At 51.4% G+C, this 5,358-nt stretch overlaps 1 long non-coding RNA gene across 1 annotated transcript; it reads left to right on the plus strand.

The window, feature by feature from the left end:
• Positions 1–238: 238 nt before the first annotated feature.
• LOC112976156 lies at positions 239–3,991 on the plus strand. The gene is made up of 3 exons (XR_003256941.1): positions 239–271; positions 2,302–2,622; positions 3,749–3,991. It is a non-coding gene; the product is annotated as an uncharacterized LOC112976156 (long non-coding RNA).
• Positions 3,992–5,358: the final 1,367 nt, after the last annotated feature.

Below are 5,358 nucleotides of genomic sequence, written 5' to 3' on the forward strand. Positions count from 1 at the left end.
GGTTCAAGATGTTGGCGCACTGAGTTTGGAGATACTGTGAGGATGAAGTGGATGAGTTTGCTGAGAGACGTAATCCGGAAATCCAAGCATTGGTCCTGTCCAAAGCTTTCGCGTGAAGGACTGTGCATGAATGGGGTGGTCACACCCATGGCAGCAAAGATGACACTGATAGGGAAAATAGCTTATACTGCGTAACTTGTGGGGAGGATGTCATGATCCAGACTTACATTTCAAGTGGCAGATGGATTGGGAATGGTTTCTGTGAGTCCTGGTAAGTCTTTACTGAAGGTACCATGGTTGGAGAGGAAGGGTCTGGCAGGATTCCCCTGTCTGCAGATTCTGAGGAGCACGTAAAAAGCCTTGGGGCAGGAGAATCGGGACCAGTAACGACGTTAGGGAAAAGGGGTCTCCCTTGTGCACCCTATAAGTCACTAGAGTGAGGTGATTGAGTGAGAGCACCAGAAGTCATCTGTGCAACTGAGGATTTTCATTGCTTCTCCCAGATCAGTCAGTGGTGGCCTGACCTTGGACCTGTCCAGCATTTCCTTCTGAGGGAAAGAAATAGGAGGCCATGGCAGCTGTGCTTATTGCAGCATTGACTCTTTCCCTGAGAAGAGCCCAGACGATGGTCTGCAGTGGGACCGCACTCGCAAAAGGGGCTTTGGGGGATGTCGTTTTGTCTGGGAGCTCCCCATCAGTGAGAAACCATCTAGGAATGGCTTCACCTCAGCTGTAAAAACACATTCTTTGAGGTGGAGTCAGAGATGGGATTCCTCTAATTCCCCAGAGGTTTCTGTGCGGTCAGACTGCTTCTCCAGGCAGAAACGCAAGCCTTGCGGAGGGCAGGCTGGGGATGTCTGGGCGAGGTGTAATGGTGGATGGCTGAGTGACGTCTTTGGGAGGGCCAAACACGGGGTGTGGAATAGTATAAAATATTTTTTTATTAGTAGTATTAGTCTTTTAGGACAGCGTGTAATTAATGACTTGGTGGGTGCTGAAGCACTTTATTAAATGACTGATTACAGGAAACACATCATTTGTCCTCTTCCRCGCCTGCCTGTCCTCCTGGTCACCACGGGGCTGGTGGGAGCCGGGGCGAAGGACGGCCCGGGRCAGGCCTGGGCAGAGCTGGCATCTGCCTGCCCCGGCTGGGCGAGTACGCACGTGCCCATATGGGGCTGTGCGTGTACGTGTGTATGTGTGCACTTGAATGTACACCTGTGTATGTGTGYATGTTTGTGTGTGTGTGTGTATGTGTGCACATGGGTGTGTATATGTATATGTTCATGTGCACGTGTATGTGTGTGTGTATGTGTGTGTATAGGTATGTGCATATGTGTGTATAGGTATGTGTTTGTGTGTGCGTTTGTGTGGATGTGTGCATGCCTGCACGCATGTACGTTTTTGCATGTGCATATGTGTGTATGTATATATGTGCATGTGTATATATGTATACGTATGTGTATGTGTGTATGGGTATACGTGTGTGTGTGTATGTGTGTGCGTGTGTATATATGTATGCCTGTGTCCGTGTATGTATGTATGTGCATGTGTGTGTGGATACGTGTGTGTGCATGTGTTTATCCATGTGCATGTGTGTGTATGTGTGTATATATATGTGTATGAGTATGTGTGTATGTGTGCRCATGTGTTGATATATGTGTGTGCGTTTCCACGTGTGCGTGTGTGTGTGTACATGCATGTGTAGATGTATAAGCACGAGTGTGTCTATGTACGCATGCGTGTGCGCATATGTATGTGTGTATGTGCATGCGCATGCGTGGATATACGTGTGCAGACATGTGCACGTGTATGTGTGTGTGCATGTGCCACCTCCTGGAGGCCGCACATGTCACTGGCGGTGCCGTGGGAGCGCTGTGGGTGAGCAGCAGCGGCGGCGCCGGAGGCTGCTGCCTTTGCRCAGCCCGCGCCGGACTGGCCCCGAGCCGCCGTGGCCAGCGCTGCTCCCGTCCCGGGGCTGTTCGGGGAACGAGGCAAAACGCTGACGGGGCCCACCTAGCCCCAAACTAGTTTTACCGGCCTTTCTAAAAATCCTGAGCAAGGCTGTAATTACACTCATGCAACTCAGTGGGGAGCCTGGCATTGCACGCGTGCCCGCGAGGTGCCGGGCAGGGAACCGCGTTTTGAGAAGCACCGTGGTGCAGCAGGGACGGGGAGAGACGACCCCGGGGACCGGGCAGAGGAGCTCAGCCGGCACCTGGGCATGGCCTGTTTGSGATGTGGGAGGGAAGACTGGCCGGGATTTAACCGTCTACGCTAACTGGAAGTCATTTTTTTCAGGTGATCTCAGCATCCGAGGCAGCACGGGGAGAAGGTGGTTTCCTTGGAAAGCGGGAGCCATCCCCTCTGCGGCAGCCCGGTCCTGGCGCTCCTGTGCCTTGCCAACGCGAGGCCCTGAGCAACCTCGTTGAGCGACGTCCGAGCACTGAGACGAGTCCCCAGCGAGGCTTCGCTCCCGCTACCGCAGCACCGCCAGCTCTGCAGGCGGGGAAACTGAGGCACGGGRCACTGCCCACCGTTAGTGACACCGCAGAGCTGCCCAAGCAGCCAAAAGCAGCCGGAAGGAGATCCGAAACTCTCAATTTTGTCAGAGAGCGAGTGGTAGGAAACTGCTCCGCCGGTATTCAAAAAAGCTGCCTGTCAAWATATGCTGAGCTGAAATGTCCCACGCCACCTCTGTGCCCAGCTCGGCTGCCCTGCCGTCCTTGGACCGATCTTTCGCCCTTTCTGTTCCTCTTTTTCCCCTCTTAGCCTTTATCCTCGAYGCAGTTTGGGGATGGGACAGGCGGCAATGGGCTTACCGCAGCCTGCCCCGACAGCTCAAAGTCTGTGGGACGAGTTGGCCGTGTGCCACGTTCAGGGATAGCCTGGGGACTGAGGGTTAAATTCAGCACCGCGTGTTCAGCGTAAAGGGAAACACCACCCGTGTCCGAAGGAGGTTTGCACAGCAACAGGGGCAGAGACCACAGCCTGGGTTTAGCAACGAGGGCCCAGGTCCACAGACGGCTTTAGCAGCCTAAATCCCACTGAAAATTGGCCCCCGGACCCAGCCATGCAGTGGGCAGTTAAATGTCCATTCGTGCTTCACAGTGTCAGGGATCTCCGGGAAGCGAGGCACCGCGGAGCTGCTGCGAGTGGTACTTCTGTGCACCAGCCTCCATTGCACTCAGCGTCTGGGAGAAAACGTGCTGCGAATCTTCCTGCCTGTGGTTTCTCTTACTCCCTCCTTCTCCTCTTTTCTTCCTTTTCATGAGCTTGCCTCTCTTCTCCTTGCTCCACTTGCTGGACGGAACTATGTTAGACAGCCAATATTAACACTGAGGTCTCTCTAAAGTCAATACCGTCACCGGATGAAGAGGGGCTGGGAAATTCACCCATTTCATTCATGGTTTCAGGCTTGTCAGCAGACTCAGGCAGACGTTATATGAACATACGCTCATTCATATACAGGAATCAGTGCTCGTGTGAATTGTATGTAAAAAATGACATATATTAAGCACGCCATATGATTATGAACAAGCCTGATTTGGTCTAGGTGTCCTATGTTAGACATATAGCTCAGCCCGACTCACTTGTTCTCTGAACTCTTACATTTATTTTCAGTACAGCAGTGGTAGATAGTTGGTCTTTCACCCTCTATCATGAAATGCCTACACACTTGCTCGTTAAGATATCCTACTTAAAGCATTCTTACAATTCAGGATAAAACCTTAACTGATGGTTGCAGGTCTTCAGGGAGAAGAATTTGGATCTGACCTGAAGATGATAAACTCCAGGCTGGGATTGCCACCCCCAGAACAGAGTCATCCTAAAGAAGGATGGTGCCACTGGAGTTGCAACATGCCTATTTTGCAGCGATGCAAGGCAAGGCACAGAGAAATGAATTAAACTGTCTGAGGTTGTCAAACACCAGCTGAAGGGCTGGAAACAGAACTAAAATGATCTGAGTTTTAAATCTGTGACCTTTCATTAGGGGACACACATAAGATGGGCTTTTAAATACCCCGACAACCTTAATCTGGTTTGGTCTGGGGTTTGGAATTGTTTCTGTAAAGGCACCRCTTTTTAGGGACTATTTCTCCCGCTCCAGTAATCCGCATGTGAGCTGCAGCCAGCTGAACCCAGCTCACGTTGCCTCTTCCAGCCCCGGTGGGAGTTTGCCAAGTCAAGTCAGGCTGCTGCAGTTTTTGCCTTATGCTCTCTACAGGTTGTGTAYGGGATGTCCACACCAATTAATCACGAAACGCCAGACTCCGGCCCTGCAGAGTGCAGACAGGTCATGTTACCCAGGATCAAACTGGCAATGCTGCCTATGGCCCAGTTAGTTTGGTAAATCTATTTTCTAAGCATGGGAAATAATTCCGTGTTGTCACTGTATTTTAAAACCTTCAGGTGTATTTTCTAGAATAACCMAGGTTGTTCAAAACTCCTCGCACCAGAAAACGTATGCCGCTCCGGTGCTGAAGCAGCTGATCCCTCACTTGTCRGTACAACTTCCCCATGGAGCAGGGCAGTGCTATTAACCCCACATCACAGAGGGAGCGTTYGCAGCGGGAGAGGCAAAATGATCTTCCTGCTGTCGTACGTGGCAGAGCAGCGAAGAAAACCCCAGCCACAGGCCACCTGCGCAGCCCTTTGGCGTAAATCTTGATGTGGTTTTGAACGGAGTTGCTCAGGTTAAAGTGTTACAGTGGCTTCTGCTCCAGATTACTGGAAAGGATCAGTTTTCCAGACCCAGTTCAGCTGTTTCCTAGAATAATGTGTATTGTGCAAACTGCAGCTCATTTTGCTAGATGTTTATTTACATCCGACATCTGGCGACTTTGGCACCATCTTCTCTAACCCCAGCTGACGGCCTTGTTATCCACCTAACACCTAGACCCAAACAGCCCCAAATTTTCCCATTGATCATAGCAAGAAGTCATACTGGATTGAAAATCTGAGTCGGGTATGTTTATTAAACCCTGATCATTTTCCCCTGAAGATCCAACACCCTCCTGCCCCGTTATTTTAAGGTCCCTTTTGATTCTTGCGAACATGATGCAAAATATTTCGTGCTGCTTGCATCAGGCTCTCCCAGAGGAAACGCGGATACATCCAGGACAAGTGGCTAAGATCAGCCCCAAGCGGAGAGGGGCTGGCAACCCGGGGAAGCCGGTCTGCGGGGCCAATGTGTGGCCGGGCCAGGAGCATTAAACCAAACCACACTGGGCTCCCTCCGGCACTGCGTTTTGGGGGCGGGAGTGTCAGTTTGTTAAATTCAGGGGTGAAAGGTTACTAATTTGGGTTACTCCCCTTTTGCCCCAGGACTGTGGGATACTGGGGCTGGGGGGACAC

Source organism: Apteryx rowi, unplaced genomic scaffold, assembly GCF_003343035.1.
Source record: "Apteryx rowi isolate R43461 unplaced genomic scaffold, aptRow1 scaffold_700, whole genome shotgun sequence".
Classification (NCBI taxonomy): domain Eukaryota; kingdom Metazoa; phylum Chordata; class Aves; order Apterygiformes; family Apterygidae; genus Apteryx; species Apteryx rowi.